Source organism: Empidonax traillii, unplaced genomic scaffold, assembly GCF_003031625.1.
Source record: "Empidonax traillii isolate 1590-97213 ecotype Southwest subspecies unplaced genomic scaffold, ASM303162v1 scaffold717:size860381, whole genome shotgun sequence".
Classification (NCBI taxonomy): Eukaryota; Metazoa; Chordata; class Aves; order Passeriformes; family Tyrannidae; genus Empidonax; species Empidonax traillii.
Genome location: NW_020955910.1, coordinates 81,922 through 100,275, shown reverse-complemented (window position 1 = coordinate 100,275; position 18,354 = coordinate 81,922). Strand labels below are relative to the sequence as shown.

Genomic DNA, 18,354 nt, shown 5'->3' with positions numbered 1-18,354 from the left:
GCAGTGACCTCCTGTTGCTAATACAAAATGCACTGCCACCAGTCCTTTCTCCCCTCAAGGGACCATCCTTTTGCAGCCTGGGCAGATCTCTGCTGCTGCAGCTGTGTCACTCTGATACCTGCCCAGTGTAGCAGGAACAGTGCAATTTAAGGCATTAACATGTATATAATAATAATTTAAAAAGTGTAATTTTACTTGACTGGCTTGTTTCGCTCACACTAAGTGGCTCGATCTGGTTGATAGAAAACAGATTTTTTTTTTTTTTTTTTTTTTTTTTTTTTTTTGTCAGAGGTGTTCCAGCTGCAGGAGCTTTTTGCTGGGTTTGCTGATTTGCACATTTAGGCTGTAGAAAGACACCTGGGATGGAGCTGGGAATGGTGAAGAAGCTGCCTCCTGTTCCTGAGAGCTGTCTGCCTGGACCTGGAAGGAAGACAGAGGCAGGAGACAAGGCAGCAGGAACAATCTTCTTCTTCCCATTTTATTTTAACCAAGAGCTTTCTTCTCCTTCTTTAGAGCTGTCAGCACCTGATCATTAGGATTAATGAATGTGCACAGAATCACTGGGCTTCCATCATTGCTGTTTCCTTCTAAAGAAGAAAAGGGGGAAGGATTCTTTCAGCTCCTGCTGATAGCATCAGATGTGTGCCGATACCTTATATTTTTCACCCAGAATTTAATTCTGCCTACCTCTCCTAGCTCAAGGTTACGAGCTAAGCCAGCACTGCAGCTTGCTGCAGAAGATTTGGAGCTTCCCAGCTCCCAGATGGTGTTCAAGGCATTGGAACTTGCAGCGTTTCTTAACAAGTTGCTTTTACTGCAGCTCACTCTGTGTTTCACTGCAGTCCCTGCTCTTCTGTATTTAAACCTCAGATCTGTGGCAGATTTGATACCGACTCCATGGGAGAAAGGGCTGGGCTGGTGGATGCTCCACCCCTGGAAGTGTCCAAGGCCAGGTTGGACAGGGCTTGGAGCAACCTGGACTAGTAGAAGGTGTCCCTGTGCATGGCAGGGGGTGGAACTGGGTGATCTTTAAGATCCCTTCCAACCCAAACCATTCTGGGATTTGATGAAGTCTGTAGTGCTCGGCTAGACCCTCCTTTCACTTTAAAGCAATACCTCATACACTGGATTTTGCTCCACCTTTCCATTGTTTTGTCATGCTTCAGTAAGGCAAGATTCCTCAGGAATGTGGGTTTTAAATAACCAGCAGCACTGCCCGGAGCCAGCTGTGATCCGAACAGAGCCAGCTTCTCCCCTGACCCACGCCAACCCTGACCGTCTCCTGAGCAGCGATGTCCCGTTTCCTTGAATTGTCTCACAGTTTTACGAAGGGAACAAATATATATTCAGGGAGCATTACAATGGGTCCAGCAGCCTCCTCCAGCTTGCGCTGCCGGACACAGGTTTAGTCATTATCCCCAGAGGGGAAGGACATGTGCTCTGACCCACCCAGACCAGCCAGCTCCTCCTGCTGCCTTTGTGTGCCTCTGTGTCCCCACCGAGCTCCCCTTCATCGCCCCTGGCGTGGCGACCTGAGAGCTCCATCCCTGATCCGTAAATGTGTCCATAAAGTGTCCCTTGGTCCATAAATGTGGTTATTTTGTACTGCTTTCTTTGGCAGGAGGAGGGAAAGTGCAGTAACCGCGCTGTGTGAGGTAGTGGGAGCTGTGCCAGGGTAGGCTCAGGTTGGACATTAGGAGGAATTTCTTCACAGGAGGGGTGATTAAACATTGGAATGGGCTGCCCAGGGAGGTGGTGGAGTCACCTGGAAGTCTTTAAGGAAAGAGGAGATGTGGCACTCAGTGCTCTGGTCTAGTTGGCAAGGTGGTGATTTGCCACAGGTTGGACACGGTGATCTTGGAGGTCCTTTCTAACCTAATTGATTCTGTGATTCTGCTTCAGGGGCTGCCAGCCCACATTGGACGCTGAGTTTTTGGGGATCCCTGGCTTTGAAATCTGTTTCCCCTGGGAGCTGAGAGCGCAGAGGGGTCTCCCCAAGCCTTCTCCTTCCCTCAGAGACAGCATGAACCCTCTCTGAAGTGTTCCCTGATCCATAATTGTGGTTATTTTGTGCTGATAGACCTCTTTTTTTTTTTTGTATTATTTGACTCTGTTTCTTGGGGGATCCCTAGCACTGAAACCCGGGGAGCCCTGAGGGGGCTCCCCATGAGCTGTGAGCACCAAGGGGGCTCCCCCAGCCTTCTCCTTCCCTCAGAGGCAGCTTGAACCCTCTCTGAAGTGTTCCCTGATCCATAACTGTGGTTATTTTGTACTGATAGACGTTTTTCTTGTATTATTTGACTCTGGCTCTCGGTGGATTCCTGGCCCTGAAATCAGGGGAGCCCTGAGGGGGCTCCCCAACCCTTCCTCCCTCAGAGGCGGACACGGACCCTTCCCCGGGGGTTCCGCCCGGCGGGTGATCCCGCCTTGTAGCTCCCTGGCGCCGGGTCCGGCTGCGAGGAGCAGCCCCGGCGTCGGTCGCAGAGAGGGAAGGAAGGAGGGAGGGAGGCGGTCAGGGAGGGAAGGGAGGAGGGGAGCGCCGCGCTCCCCCCCACCCCACCCCGCCCTCAGCGCGGCCGCGCCTCGGGGCCGCGCGCGGCCGCCGGTTCCGCCTCCTCCGCCGCCTCCCCGCGGCCGCCGCCGCCATGTTGGATGGTGCGTGTGGGTGTCAAGCGCAGCCCGCGGCCGCCGGCACCGGGACACCGGCACAGCGCGCCCGCCCCGCGCCCGCAGGTCAGCGCGGGCCCCTGGGGCTGCGGGGCTGGGGCCGGGGGGCACGGGCGGGACCCCCTCCCCCCCTCCCCCGCCGCCATCCCCTCCGCGGGGTGGGCGCGGGGTGGGCGCGGGAAGGGCCCCCGGGGGTCCCCGCGGGGCGGGCGGCGGGGCGGCCGCGGTGGCCCTTTGTTGTCGCCGGTGGGTGGGCGGGTGGCGGCGGGGACGGGCCGGGCCCCCCGCGGCCCGAAGTTTGGGCCTGGCTGCCGATGGGCCTCCCGGGGCTGCGGGGGATGGTGGCGGGGCCTGCGGGCTCGGGGGGCTCTCGGGGCGGGGGGGGTGTGGGGGGGGGGGGGGAGCTCCGGCCCGCCCTGCCCGACCCCCAGACCCGGCGCTGTTCGCCTCGATCGCGGCGGGGCGGGGGTCATTTTATTCTGTTTTCAGGGATATCGCCGTTTGGAAGGTGTGTATTAGTGCTTTTAATCATTTTAAAAGGTCTGCTTTATATAGGGGGGTTGGACTAAATGGTATCCGGAGGTGCCTTCCAACCCTAACAGGGGTTCTGTGATATATCTATCTATCTATATATCTACATATGTAAATATTTTTTTTTCTTAAATTTACCTGCAGTACCTGTGATGCTACAGATTGGGGTTGGGTAGTCAGCCAGCTGTATTGCATTGAGCATTATTGCTGTGAAATGTATCGAGCAGTAATTATCGCAGCCTGCCCGCTATGGCAGCTCCCTATTTTAAAACCATAAGGCTTTAATATAAATATTGAGATATTAAAATATGAGACTTTCAAGCCATGGGGCTTTAACATTGGTAGCGTTTGGTCTCAGTTTTATGGGTGTGTGTGATGCTTCCCCCTCCCCCTTCTCAAGTGTGGTATCGTCACTGAGCTGAAAAGCCGAGTGAGATTTAAAATTTACAGCACTTGGACACATTTCTTGTTCTTACCTACTAAGAGAATACTCTGAATTGTCTGCATGCACATCCATTTTCAACAGGAGGTCTAAAAGATTCGTCCAGCTTGTGAAGGCGCTGCAGATGTTACGGGCTGTAGAGTGTGACTTTAGGAGTTCAGAGTGTAAATCAGGCCATGAGATTAAGTTTTATTATTCTCTCCACTGAAATACATGTTTTTTGGTAATACTGAACTCTTGCGTAATTCCAGCGTGTTGCTGTGTTTTGTGAGGCACAAGGTCGTAGGAAATGGCATTGTTGGGATGTGGAATGTGGGATGGTAGAATGATTTTTGATTAGAAATATAAATAGATTACAGTGATATTATTAGCAAAATGGAACCTGTTTAGGAGTTGCTTCTAAATATGTTTGTCTTGGCTGATTCTCACATATGTTGTTCTTGAGCAAACTCAAATACAGTGTTTTATTGGGAAGAATCAAAACTTTTGATAAATTTTCCATTATAAACTGGAAGTAATGGTAAACTAGCTTGACAGAATTTCAGAGATTATCTTGCCTATATTAAATATTTAACTAAGTTATCAAAATTTATCAAGTTCAAATGACCCGTGAGTGTGCATTCCTGGAGGCAGATGCTGATAAGGCTGAATTGATTGTGGGTTACATTTGAGGAAGTTTGACTTGGGGGTGCTGATTGTAACTTCCTTGTTGCCATGAAGTAACTCGGCGACATCACCAGGGTTCTCCTGCAGGGCAGCTTGACTTTTGCATGTACTGAGGGACGAAAATTAATATCAGCCTTTAGGAAATGAAATATAATGCCAACAGGATCCTAGAATCATGGAATGGTTTGGGTTGGGAGGGGCGTTAAGGCTCATCCAGTTCCAACCCTGAGTCCTCCCACTAGCTCAGGTTGCTCCAAGCCCTGTCCAGCCTGGCCTTGGACACTTCCAGGGCTGGGGCAGCCACAGCTTCTCTGGGCAACCTGTGCCAGGGCCTGCCCACCCTCACAATTCCTTCCCAGTATCCCATCTATCCCTGCCCTCTGTCAGTGGGAAGCCGTTCCCCCTTGTCCTATCACACCACGCTCTTGCACATAACCTCTCTCCATCTTTCTCCATCTTTTCGTGGACTTCTCTCCTTAGAAAAAATAATTTCTGTCTTCCCTAGATGGGAGACAAGTAGTGTTGGGTAATATTTCGGAAAAGAGTCCTGTCTGTGAATTCCCTGGTGGTCCTGCGAGGACCAGAGAAGAGATCTCTGGCTGTCAGGTGGCCTGGCCAGTGATGTTCTGGTTGGTTTTCACCTCCATTATTCCTGCAGTCACTTTTCATGAAGAGCTGACAAACATCTGATGTCCACTATAATGCAGGGAGCAGAGATGGATTCAGCTTGGACTGACCACATCATTATTTACATAACTGGTTAATCATGCTAATTTTGTTCCAGCTGTCAGCCATTTGATTGCTCTAAAACTTGGAGCTTTTAAGAAGCCTCAAATCTTGGATCACTGCTGGGAAATGCCAAAGGCCTAATTTGTTACTTCATAAAATGCTGATAGTCTCTCCTGATACAGAAATTAGTGTTTTGCTTCTGTGGTTGGGGTTTGCTGTTTATTTTTTTTTTTTTTTAAGAGAGAGAAATCATTAAATGTTAATCAGTTTTAGGAGAAAATACATTACAGAGTAGTTATGATATTCCTGATCGTGCTTTTCTTAGGTCTCAATATGTATGATGGGGAAATGACTATCGGCTTTGCTTGGTCCAGAAGAATAGAAGCCCCTCTAATATCTTTATTTAATGACTGGTGCTCAGGAAACAACTTTCCAGTCTTCCAGTGCCATATTTGCAGAGCTCTGAGTCGTCCCCCGGGAGCGGTGCTAATAGAAAATGAAATGTGCCTGGTTTGTAGGAACGCCTGTAATGTTCTTTTTTCCACTTTGCCTCGCTCTGATCTGTGCAGGGAAAATATCGAGACGTACCAGTGTCCTGCTGGCTTAAGTGCTTCAAAGAACAGCGGGTTTTTGTGTTCTTCAGCAGCCTGGCTGCTCATTAGGAAGGCAGGAGAACTCCATGGAAGGAGAACAACATGGATGCTGCTGCCCTCTGGAATCAAACCCACCGGGGCTCACTGCGGGGCCGCTGTTGGTTGGGTGCAGAGTGCTGTGTGCTGGGTAACACTCCCAGTTAGTTTAGGGGGGTGTTACGAGGTTGCTTTCCTTGCTCTGTGAGGGAAAAAGAACTCACAACTGGTTGTATGTCAGGGTAGGTGACTTCAGAGCCCGTGAACTCCAGGGTGGGTCTGGGCTTCGGTGGCTGAGCCTCTGGGTGAGTGGTGCAACAGGCAGAGAGAGCTGCAGACAAACCGGTACTGCTCACTGATCGTTTGGCAAATAACAGTTTTGTCTTTGGTTTCCAAGTTTGGCCTTAGCCTGATGTTATGACAGTGCTCCAAACCAGGCAAAAATAGTTGCCTCAGATACTTCTAAGGTGTGTTTGGTAGGTAACCAGAGGTTGTAGGCAGCTTTTAAGGAGAGAATTTAGCTTAAAGGACCCAGCTTGAGCTCCTTCAAACTGCAGTATGCATGTTCAGTTACCACAAGAAGCTAAATGCCTGTAAGTATCCGACAGTGCAGTTTGTATGAATGATTATACTAATTGGAAAATATAAAAGTGTTTTGTGTCTGTTGGTTGCAGTGTCCCTGATTGGTTTGTAATTCACTATTGCATGAGGATACAACTTGAAATCATTATGCCAGGGAGATGCTTTCCTTCTGTGTGTATAATTTTTAGCTCATTTTTTTGGTACTGCTACAAAAATTGAACTGATCTCAGAGCCAGTCCCCTGGATTGCATGAATTGTTAATAGTGTGTCTCTGTGTTTCCTGTCACTCAGAGCTGTTAACAGAAATGCCTCTAACGAGTGCCTGGAGCTTGTGTCCAAGGTCAGGCCTGGGCTGTTCACGCTGCCTGTGCCTTGGCTTGCAAAATCCAGCTCTTTCCAGGTGGGGAAACCGGAGCTCAGGCACGAACAGGTCCCCACTGGCAGTGGGAGTGCAGCTGGTTCCACCTCTGGGACTGGGTCAGACCAGTCCCAGCCCAGGCCTGGCTGCAGCTCCGCCTTGGAGGCTCCGCTCAGCTGTGTTTCTGGTGGAGGTGGCCGGGCAAAGCTTTAAGGAATCTCAAACACAGGATGTTTTGTTGTCCTCATACATACAAATTGTTTGCAAGTAATAATTCTCCTTCCACAGTCAGCAGTCGAGTTCCCTGAGCTGTCTCGAGCAATTAGCAGGAATTTGTGCATGAGACCTCTGCAGTTCCCTTCCACGTTTCTGCAGCTCCTGCCTCTCCTCCCAGTGCTGTTTTATTCATGTTGTCTGCAGTTGCTGAGTCTTGTCGTGTCGCTGTATAATAACTACTAAATATACAGGGCATGAGGAGCAGGAGAGTTTTGGAGGGTGACCCAGGCAGGAGAAGACTTTCCTCTTTCTCCTCCTGCTTTCTTGACTCATCACTGCTTGTCCTTTGCACGTGTGTGCGTCTGTTCGGTGTTTACTGGAACAGCAGTCCTGCTTCCTCCTCCACTTGTCTCCAGGTTGTGTTTCCTGTGACATGGATTCGATCACCTTTAGACCCCAAGTCTTGGTGGATGTTCTTTTTCAGCAGGAACTCCTGTTCTTATCCCTGGCAGTAAAATATTAATGTGTGAATCATTTGCTCTTTTGTGCTCATAGTGCAGCACTCAGTGAACAAAACTTCAATAAATTAAGTCATAAACTTTTTTTTTGTTTGTAAATTCAAAGCTGATTAGTTTAAAAGTAGGCCAGACACCTTACCTAGAGATGTTTTCTGTCCACCCTACAGGAATCTGAGGACTCACTTGCCTTGTTTGCTTCTCAGTGTTGCAGGAGTTATGGCCAGTTTTGGGGGCTGTTGTTTTATCTCCTTGAAGGATATATGGTGGAGTCTGGGGGTCAAGGCTGAAATTCAACAGCCAGAAATTAATTTAATCTTCCTGGTGTGTGACTTCATAGAGACTTTCCTGCCCTTCTGGAGATGTCACTTCCATAACGTGATGTCTTCTAAAATCAGCCTGGGAGTTTTCACTCCTGAAAAGCAGAACCCCAGGCAGAGTGAGCTCCCTGCTTCTGTTTGGGTTTGAGTTTTGCCACCAAGAAATGCTACAATACACGCCGTACCCCTGCTAGGAAAAAACCATCAGCACGGCACTGATGATGTCTGGGATGTTCTTTTGGAATTTTTTTTCTTTATTCTCTGCAATCGTATTAATTTCTAGACTTAACATCAATTTAGTAGTTTCTGAACCTTTGCAAGGGCAATGGTCTTTTCAGAGCTCTGCTGGAACAAAGACATTTTAAGAATCTTAATAGAGAATCGTATAATCTTATTACAACTGCTCCTGTTTAAATCACTTCCTTGTACTTAAATAACAATCTGTCACCAGCTATTTCTTGATTGTAGTTTTTGTCAGGTGCAGTTCATTCCCCTCCCTGGTTTGGTGGGTCTTTTTTTTTTTTTTCCCCCATGATTGTGCAACCCTCAGGTTGGCAAAGCTCCTTCTTTCTCAACCAGTTCTGGCTGCTCTGGGACTGATCCCAGGAGTGAATCTCTCACTGTGTGAGGCTCCCACAGACCCCAGACAAGACCTCTGTAGGACAAAGCTCCCTGAAATAACTGATAGAGACGGTCCTGATGTTCCTCAGGGAAAGGCAACCCAAAGTCTTTGCAAGAAGGTAACATCCTCTCCTGAGGCCCAGAGGTGAGCCAGCCCCTCTGATGGGTTTCCACACAGGAATTGTGTTCCCTGGAGGTTCCTGGGGTGTGTTCCTGGCTGGCTGAGCAGGCCCTGAGCAGCATCTGAGTTTTTGTCATTCTCCTGATCTTTATTTATTTATTTTTCCTTTTAGTAATGAGGATTTCTTCAGCCAAATCTGTTGACCCAATTGCTGCTGAAGCTGCTTTTCTACTGACTTTCAGCTCTGTTTGGACAGGGATGAGCCTTGTGACAACAGCAGTAAGGCAGGGATGTTTGCTCTAACCTATGAAATCAGCCAGAATTTAAGATCATTAATTAATCCTTATCCTGCAGTTCCACTTAAAACTGTTCTAACATGCCTGTTCCCTGGTGCAGAATGTGCTCTGCCACATGGTGTATGTAAAGGAAAGCACTTCAATTATTATTTGAAAAAACAGGACTTTAAAGCTTTTAATTATTCACTTAGCTAATTAATCAGTGAAACACCCTACCATTTGGTGACATTGCTGGAATGTGACTGGTGATGTCTGTTTAGAGATTCCTGAATTGTGCCTCATCAGCAATATTCAGATCCAGGGAAGATCTGGTGCATCTTCTAAAATGCCTCTGCCCAGGTACTTTAATTACTTGATAAAAACCTCTTTCTCTAATGACCATTTGAAAGCATAAACTTGCCTCTGTTCTATTATCTAATAAAACATTTGCCTTCTGAGCCCATCCTGCCTTGTCGCAGGGGTTTGATTGCTTCTTGTGATGTTCTGCTGCTTGCAGTGCTGGTTGTTTTTTTTTCTTTTTTTTTTCATTTTTAAGGGCTTGGGATGTTTATTGCCAGTGAGAAGCGTTACTATATTTTTGCTGCTGTTGTTGAGCAGAGTTCATGAAGTTAAACTTCGTCTACCAATTTAGAAAAGTTTCTCAGAAAGTCCAGATAATGCCTCTGTTGGAATGTTCTTAGATAAACAGCAGAGGTGACACCGAGTACTTTCCTTCATGGGAGCAAATGCAGATCACAAATCAATATTTAATATCGTAATTTGTGAGAATCTTCTACAACTTATATATTTTAAAGGCAGAAATTTCTGTTTGCTGCTCAGAAGAGCAGGACAACTTGCACTGAGCCATGGTTATTGCAGCCCGTGGTTTTTTATGCTTTTTCAGCCAAACAGCTGCTTTCTGAAGATTTTATTGGTAGTTGGATGATTCCTCTGGAAGATATTTGTGTTTATATGTTTACTGGTTCTCTTGGGAAGATTTAATAAGGAAGTAAAATACAGGAATGTTTATAATTGGCTTTACTTGGCTTTCAGAATTCTGAACTTCGAGAGGGGGCTGGAGTATAAAAGCTTGAGTACAGCAAAAGTCACTTTTAAACTGGTTTATTGCAGAGAAGCACTGAGGTAGATCATCAAAGGATTTTTAGTCTGCAAAACTGCTTAAGTGTTGTATTTAAAAATTTACAAATCGCTGCCCCCTTTGTGGAACACCGAGACAGCCTGAAACGTCTGGCTCTTTTTTACGTTTGACTACCTAGAGAATAATCTCCTTTTGCCCAGCCTGCTGCTTTAAACGCACTGAACTGGCATTTTGGTGTCTTATATGCTGACCAACAGTGTCTGTGGATATTTAATTTCATAATAACACAAACCTGGGATGCCTCGAAGAGTATTTACCTGGGCTTTAGAAATCAGAACACGACCAGCTGAAGATGTGCAGGATTGAGGGGTGCTCTGCAAGGGAGCTCTGCTCGTCTCTCAGGCTGCTGAAATGTTGAGGAGGGGAGGGACAGCAGGAGAGTTTTGGAGGTTCTCTTCATTCTTCCCTTTTTAATTTGCTTGGCGATGATCTGGATGGAGCAAAGTGTGTAAGCACGTCCTGGCCCTTGAAGGTGGGAGGGATTTGTTGATCTGGGACTGGCATGTGATGCCAAACACAGCACCTGGTTTTTTTGTGCTGTTGCCTTTCCAGGTATAAGTGGAGGAAACACTCTGGAACATCCTGAATGCAGGAATACTTTTGTTCTGTGTGTGCCACACAGAGTTGTGTCTGGATGCTTTGGCTTTTAGCCAGACTTTTAATCTTTTCTTTTTTCAGTGTGTGTCAGCTTGGATAGTGTATATAATAATACAGTGCCTTTCCTGTCTGTGGAAATGCTGATTTTTTAGTTTTATTTTAAGAAGGGATTTCTTTTTCTTATTCAGAAATGAAAATAAACTTGAAAGGAGGAGGAAAATTTGTGCTTGTTTTTTTGTGTGGGTTTTTTTTTTTTTTCTTGTCTTAGTTTATGCTTTATGGAAAGGCCTGAAATGTGCTGTCAAAGCTTTGTCTCTCATCTCAGCCAGTCAAAAGTTATAAATTGAGCCAGGGAAGGTGGGGAGGGTCTTGTAGTTGAAGTAAGAGAAGGGGAGAGATAAAAAAGCACCCAGTGCCCCTCCGAGCTGTGAAACGAATGTGCCTTTAGAGGCCACGAGGCTTGTGCTGCCATCGAGCTCAACGAGTCTGCTGTCAAAACTCCCATTTTAATAAAAATATGGTGATTTTTGGCTTTTTCTCCTTTCATGGGAAACCAGAGTGAAGAGAATTAAGCCCCACCTGCCCCTTCCGTGCTAAACAGATGCAAATCAACCCCCCTCCCTCCACTCGCATCCTCTCCCCTCGTGGGTTTCTACGTTGTTTTGATGAAAGCGGTTCTGGTGCCAACTCCCAGCCCAGAGGGCAGGTGAGAGGAAGAAAAAAAAAAAAACAACCAAATAAAACAAACCTCCCCGCTTCCAGCTCGGTGATTAACACAATCTAATGTCAGCATTCCACAGAAAAACAAAAGTTCCAGCCGCTTCGCGTTCAGAAAGGCAAACATCAAAGTGGCGAGAAAAGAGGAGTTTATTTAAAATATAGGAGAAAGACTTAAAACGTTTCGTGCTAACCTATGAGAGCTATTAAAAATTAAAAAAAAAAAAAGAAAAAAAAGCCTTTGAAGCCAAGCATTAAAGATTTAATAGTATTAATTGAATTAAGCTGTGGGAGTTGAGGATATGTAGACACATGTGTATGTGTTCTGAGACATCATCTGTGTTAAGGAAGCAAAGGTACTGAGAGTTGAATTAACTGTACTTGGTTTGTATGGGCTGCCTTAACAAAAACCCTCTTTATTCTGGGAGTTAATTAGAGTAGAATCCATTAGAACTGAGGGTGTAAACAAAGGACAAGGTAGTTCCAGCCTTGGGAAACTGCAGCGAGGCAGAGCCTACCAGCCTTGGTGTACCTGGGCAAGGCAAAGCAGGCAGAGGAGTTTCCAGTCTACACTGAAGGCTAATTTTGTTTATATTATTAAGGCTGATTTATTTTCTTTAAAGGTTAAATTCCTTTTCCTTTCTCTCATGTACTCCGTGGAAAGGTTTCTCCCCATCCCTTTTTCCCTGTTCAAGTCCCAGCCACAGCTTTGGGCTTTTTATTTTTGGCTAAACATTCATGTCACTTCACAGTTATATTCTCTCAAGACTGGCTGATTTCAGTAGAACTTTTCACTGTGTAGGAAGAAGAAGTTTGTCCCTCCATAGCTCTGTAAACAGACAACAAAGAAAAATCAGATTCGAGTGTGTGGCACTGTTACAATTGCAGTAGCCTGGCGTTGAGGGGGCTTTTAATGTTTCTTTTTTCTTCTTTGCAAATCAAAAAACTCATTTTAAGGCTTAATATATTTGCCCTGGACATTCACAAGCAGGGAAAAGCCAGGTCCTTCTGCCATTTGTAGAAAAAAGAGTAATCAAAGCTTCTTGCAAGCGTGGCTTGGCGAAGGAAGGTGATGTCCAGGGAGAGCAACACCAGACAGGATTTGGTTGCTGTGGGAATCCTGGTGTGGAGGGGCACCCCAAACCCCCTCAAGAGGGCTAACAAAACTGAGGGTGATCTCAGTACATTCATTTTTCCTTCTTCAGGGAGGTGGGTGCTGGTGGTGTGAGCCCTCCCTGCTGCAGATGTAGCTCCCAAATGATTCAGCATGGTGTGTTGTGGAGTATTGATGAATTCATTACTGTTCCCTGATGGGCTGGGATTTCTCTGGTGCATTTGGACTAGATGGAAAGCTCTGGGGGAAAAAAAAAAAATTCTGTGTCTAAATCTGAAGAGAGAACGTTTTCAAATGACTTGCATGAGAATTGTGGTTAAAAGAATAACTACCAGGCAGCTCTGGGAGGTGCAGGGAGGAGCAGCACCACACAGGGCATTTACTGGCACTTTGTTTGATGTGTCCCAAGCCACAATCAGCACCAGAGGCAGGTCTTGTCCCCTCTCCGTGTGGACTCCTGACAAGATATCTGCAGTCCCAAGGACACGGGCACAGCTGCTGGTTGCAGAGTAGCAAAGCTGAGAGGGGATAACATGTTCTCTGCAAGAGCTGACTGGGAGAAAATGACCTTTAATGATGGAACAGGCACAGATGCTTTTGAGTAACAAGTCTTTGTCATCCTCTGGGAAACGAGCAAGTCGACTCCCACTCAAATAATTTTTCCGTCTAAAAATCCAGAATAGATAAAAGGGGTAGGTAGGATGTTACTGCTGGAGGATAGATTCAGAAAACCTGAGGAATTGTTAATGCTGACAGCTGAAAATTTCTGTAATTCTGCATAGGAGAATGTGGGTTTCGCTGGTGTCTTCAAGACAGACTTTTTTTTTGTTGTTTCCTGATTTCCCCCCAAACCCAACAAACTAATAATAAAACAACAGCAAATCGTTGCATTTGTGAATATGGATAATTCTTCTTAGTGACCGAATGAAGGAATTGCAAAGTTTTAAGTAGTGTAATGAGGAAAAAATCCTTCATGTCAAATGTGCTGATTTCTTTTTTTAAATCTTTCAGTGATTCACCTCCATCAAAGCTGAACTTTGGAGTGCAGCTCCAAAGCAGGAACTGGGGCAGCACAGAAGTTGACCAAAGCGATTTATTCTTGGATTATTCCGTGTTCTTGAGTTCTGTTTCACGGGGAGGAGAATCCAGGGTAAATCCAGGCTGCTGGTGGCAGGGTCGTGCCTTCTCCTCTGGAATTGCCTTTCCTGCTCAGGGGGTGATCCTGCCTTGGACAGCTCTGATGGGAACAGGGAGAAGAAGTAGGTTTGTTTGGAAAAGATTTCGGAAGCTGTGTGGTGCGTACAGTGTGAAAAGGCAGAAGATACGGAGGAGTAAGAGGGAAAGGTGAACATTCAGTGTTGCAGGAGAGAGCTAAAATCAGTGTGGAAAAGGGGCAGGGCCAAGATTTTGTGAAGGAGCAGAGGGCCAAATTCCCTCCTGCTCTGTGGCTGTCCAAAGTGGAATCATTGTGCTCCTAAAGCAGCAAAAGGTGATTTTGCAGCAGCCCTGTTTACAGGTACCTGCTGGAAGTGATCCCAGAGCTGAACCATCCTCTGGAACGTCCCCGGTCTGAGGTTCCCCCGTGCAGAGCCAGACCTGGAGAGTGCTCTTGAAGTTGGAATGACTGGTGCTTCCCTTAGTTGTGTGCGCTTTCAAGTAATTAGAGTGACCTTGGGATTAATGGGTTGGGTGACCTGAGCGGTGAGAAACCCCCTCTCCTCCCCCGGAGAGCGGGATCAGCTCACTGGAGCGATTCCATCCGCAGCTCTCCGGGCAGCAGGAGCAGGAGGAGCAGGACCCTGCCTTCCCCAGCAGCCCCTGGCCAGCTGAGAGCCCAGTGGAACGTGAAGCCACATCCTTAGTTCCTCTCTGAGCCCGACTGCTGAGCAGCAAATCCTGGTGGAAAACCCTGGGGTTTGTTTGGCCATGGCATTCCTGCAGTGGGGGTGGGGCATGGAGGGGTTTGGGATATTTGTTTCCTGCTTTGCAGTTTTACAGCAACTTAATTAGGCAGAGACTTTGGGGTTGGAAAGGATTTTAAAGCTCATCCCGTTCCACCCCCTGCCACGGGCAGGGACACACCTTCCACCAGCCCAGGCTGCTCCAAGCTCATCCAACCTGGCCTTGGACACTTCCAGGGCTGGGGCAGCCACGGCTTCTCTGGGCAACCTGTGCCAGGGCCTGCCCACCCTCACAGGAAGGGTTTCCTCCCACTGTCTGATCTCCTGAGCCTCATGTAGCTCACTTTTCTGAGGGTTAAAGGACCCCGATGTTGTTACCAGTTATGACAGAGGAATTAAGGCAGTGTGTTGACTTTTCAAGACAATTGTGCAAATCTGGTGGCTGCGAGGGAAGGTACTTGAAATTTTATGCCCTGAATGGGCATTGATGAGTGTAAGTAGGATATTAAATCAATCTCCATTTTCCTTCCAGGCTTGTAGTTTGTGCTGGCAGGCAGCACGCTGAAAAAAGGGGTGTTTTGGATGTAAGGACGGGAGTGATTGAAGAAAGGAGTGTTTTGGTTGTATGCACAGGTGTGTCTCTGCATCCTAACCGTTCCTTGAACAGTCCTTTCCCTTAGAAATCCATGTCATAAAGTAAAAATATTAATTAATCCCTCAGCTTCTACCAGTAGTAGCGTGGAGAGTTAAAGTGTTCCCCCCCCGCCCCCATCTCTGTCATGATGAGCATTTGCCTTTGGCCTACTGAATTTATTAATGTGGTTTCATGTCTGTGGTGTGGAGGTGGGTTGGAGAAACTGCACTTGGTGACGTCTGCCTCGTATTAATAAAGTGCCAAATGAATTTAGTTAATGAAATCATGGGGTAATTAGTTGTTAGTAGCAGGTACCTTCCCAAAATACGGAGTCTGATACACCAGCACAGGTCTAGATGAATATGAATTTTAAAAATTTTAGTTCTGTGAGAAAGCACTGGGGCTGAAGGAATGGAGCTGAATTTTTGTGGTCTGGCAGGTTTTTTGGTTGTGCTGTTTGCAGCCCCGCCTGTGTTCAGGCTGATCTCTGAGGGCCTGAGCAGGTGCCTGTCACCCCATAAGCAGCCTTAGTGACGAGGCTGGACTTCTCTAATTAGTAATAGATCCTAAGACACATCCTCTGGCAAGAATATTGAATATCCTGCTCCCTTCCAAAATGGAAATATGGAAGGGGGAAAGTGTCCCCTGCTGTCCTCAATTCTGTTGAAAATACTGTTCAAGTATAACCTGGTAAACTGAATTTATTTCAGATTGTTCCCTTCCAGTCAAGGCACACATCGGGTGATTCATTTTTCCCCTCAATTTGAGGGAATAAGTGCCGAAGTGCTTTCCTTCAAGCAGGTAATCCCCGGAGAACAAATTCCTTCGGGGAGTTCGGGGAGGTATTTTCACTGCCCCGGTGGATTAATTTGCCTTTGGAATTCCTGTTTTGGTCGCACAATGGCTTGGCCTCGCACTGCTCTGTAACTCTGCAGTGTTCCAGTGGTCACTGCACAGCCAGCACTTTGCTGGGTGGAAAAAAAAAAAAGCCAGCTGAGATGTGCCCGACGTACAGGTGGCACCGTGGGTGACACTTGACCCTGCCGGAGAAGGAGGGTGTTATTTTTAAAAGAGCTGTTGTCAAAGCTCGTGTAATCCTAAAATTAGCTCCCGGGGCAGGTCGGCTTTGGATCGTTAGCGGTGATCTCGGGGCTCTGACGGAGCCCGGCCCCTCTCCCAGCCCTTCGCGGCGCATTTGCGCCGCCGCTTCCCACGCTGTCAATAATTTCCAGCTGGAAAGTCAAACAGAGCCGGGGATGTCAAAGCAGCGCCAGCGCCTCTGGCTTGGGCAGCTCCCGAAATAACGTGGGCAGGTAGTGCTGCCGTGTCCCCATGATGTGCCGTTTCTGCTCCTCACCCCCCTGTCCCTGCACTCCCCTTTGAGCTCAAACACTGGTGATTTACAGAGACACAGAGAGGGAAAAGGTGTCGTGGAGAAAACTTGGACAGATCGGTGTCTGTAAATCTCTTTTAGGGCTGAATGTCCATTCAAGCTGGAATTACTTTCTTTCTCTCTCTGAGCCTGAGTGTAAAACCACTGGAGAATCTAACCTTGGGAGTCATGAATATGCATCAATCTGAAGGAGAATTATCTTTCAGCATTAACTCTTTAAATAAAGAAATAATTTGGCCACCTGCTGTCTGTGAAAGCTGACCTTGTTCTCTCATTTGTAAAAGGGAGTGGAAGGCTTCCAAAACTTTGAGTTTTGCACCATTTCCTCTTCTCAGAAATTACACTGAAGAAGACAAGCATTTAAGCTGTGAAAAATGGAAATGAAATCTTTCCTCTGGACTTAAACCCTGTTCTTCAAACCCTTTGCCAACCTGTATTTGTGGCTCGTTTCCTAAATAAGTTTGAAGGTTGAGGAAGGGCATTGATGGTAATTTCAGTGTCTTCACTTGGCTGTTTAATTCCCATGAATTGCTGTTTTCTCCGCTGTACAATAGCAAAAGAGAGCTAATAAGTGTGTTACTTGTTGGCTTTTCTGGACAGTGCCAAGCTGCTTCTCTCCTCTCAGTCCCCTCCTCCAAGTGACCACAATGTACACTTGCCCCTTTTCCTGTTTGCATTTGGGAACAAGGTTTGTGTTGCAGTTGGATATCATATCATAGGCAGTGTAATGATACCCTCTGGTCTGCCAGTTGTTCTCTGGGAATTATTTATGAAGACAGTGAGGGAAAAAAAAGCTGGGAGAGAAAATTCCTCCAGTCGTGTGGGATCCGGTGTAAGAAAAATGCCTTTGCTGTGATTTTTTTCTGGATTATATATCCCAATTTTTATATAAAGGGTTGTGCTCAGTTTTCCTTTATTCTGAATTTCTGACCTGTGTGAAATGAGACTTTCTAAAACACAGTGGGCCTGGACTTGTTCATATAACGAGCTGTGCCAAGAAAACAGGGATGTGAATTTATTGTCAGGCAATGGGAATCCCTTCTCTTTGCCATAAATGGGACTCCCTGCTGGGATTGGGGTTGTGTTTGAGTGTGTGCAGGGCTGGGGTCGGTGTCTGTCTGGGGGAGCTTCTTCCCTGCTCAGCCTCTGGCAGCTCCTTCTCTTGGCCTGGTTCTGTGCAGACTGGCAGGGATCTGATTTATCCTGGAATCCAGGTCCCTGGGGATCACCTGCCTGATGGCAAGGAGAGCAGATCTCTGGGTGTTTGTGTGTGTTGCCCCCCAAGAGGTGAGGCAGGGATGTCTTTATGTAGATTGATGTCTGTAGAGACAGATCACAGATGGACTGGTGGAATTAATCCCCATTTCCAAACCCTCACTTTTTATGCACGTTACTTACAGTAAATGTCTAATCTAGCTCTATGTGTTGTTTATAGTACTGTTAATTAAGATTTAATGCAAGGGTCTGGTGAGCTTCCTATGTTTAATGTTAATTTTCACACTTGATATTAAAGGCTTTTCCTACATTTCCAGTCCATGCTTGGCTGGATTATGCGTATCTTTACCTTCAGGCTGATGTGGAGGGCAGACAGCAGTGCAGAGGAACATTCCAGAGGTGTGAATGGATTCTGCTGCAAGCCTGTCCATGGGTGGGTTTGTGTGGCTGTTTCCCTTTGAACTACATTTATTAAGGGCTTTGTGGCTTGGCTCCCAGGGCTCCTGAGGAGGGTCAAGTGCTCACCTGGAATATTGGTCCAACTACCAACAGAGAGGAATAAAGACCCCAGCAACTTCCCACTCCAGTCATCCTTTGTGCTCCCAGCAGGGTAAAATGAAGTTTAGAGTAAGTTGTCTGTAGTGGGTTATGAGTAGAATAAGATTACAACGTGTCCATCAAGAAAAGGAAGAAAACAGACATTAACGTGGCTCGTGAAGTGCCTTTGTTTTCATGATTCAAGGATAGGAAGGTGAAGGATCAGGGCAGCGTTGATGGATTGATGGTTTCAGAGTTGTTACAGAACGACAAATGAAAAACCTAATTTCCTGAAAGAGTGAAAATGGCTCGTTTCACTTACTGCAGTGCGTTCTCTCCTGTAAATGTTTGCTCTGATTGTTCTCCCAAAACCCTGCTCCAGGCTTGCTGTCTGCTAGGAGCCACCTTCAGAGGC

The 18,354-nt window shown here is 46.8% G+C and overlaps 1 protein-coding gene across 7 annotated transcripts in view; it reads left to right on the top strand.

Moving 5' to 3' along the window:
- Positions 1-2,628: 2,628 nt before the first annotated feature.
- Positions 2,629-18,354, top strand: part of EPN2 (epsin 2) — a 37,631-nt gene continuing 21,905 nt past the window's right edge. For 3 of the 7 annotated variants that reach the window (XM_027900291.1, XM_027900292.1, XM_027900286.1), the window contains exon 1: positions 2,629-2,733. The gene's annotated coding sequence lies outside the window, so the exon portion shown is untranslated. Of the gene's footprint in view, positions 2,734-6,625; positions 6,647-8,655; positions 8,677-17,425; positions 17,448-18,354 lie in introns of those variants that run through there. The other 4 variants (XM_027900290.1, XM_027900289.1, XM_027900288.1 and 1 more) reach the window with 4 other exon arrangements.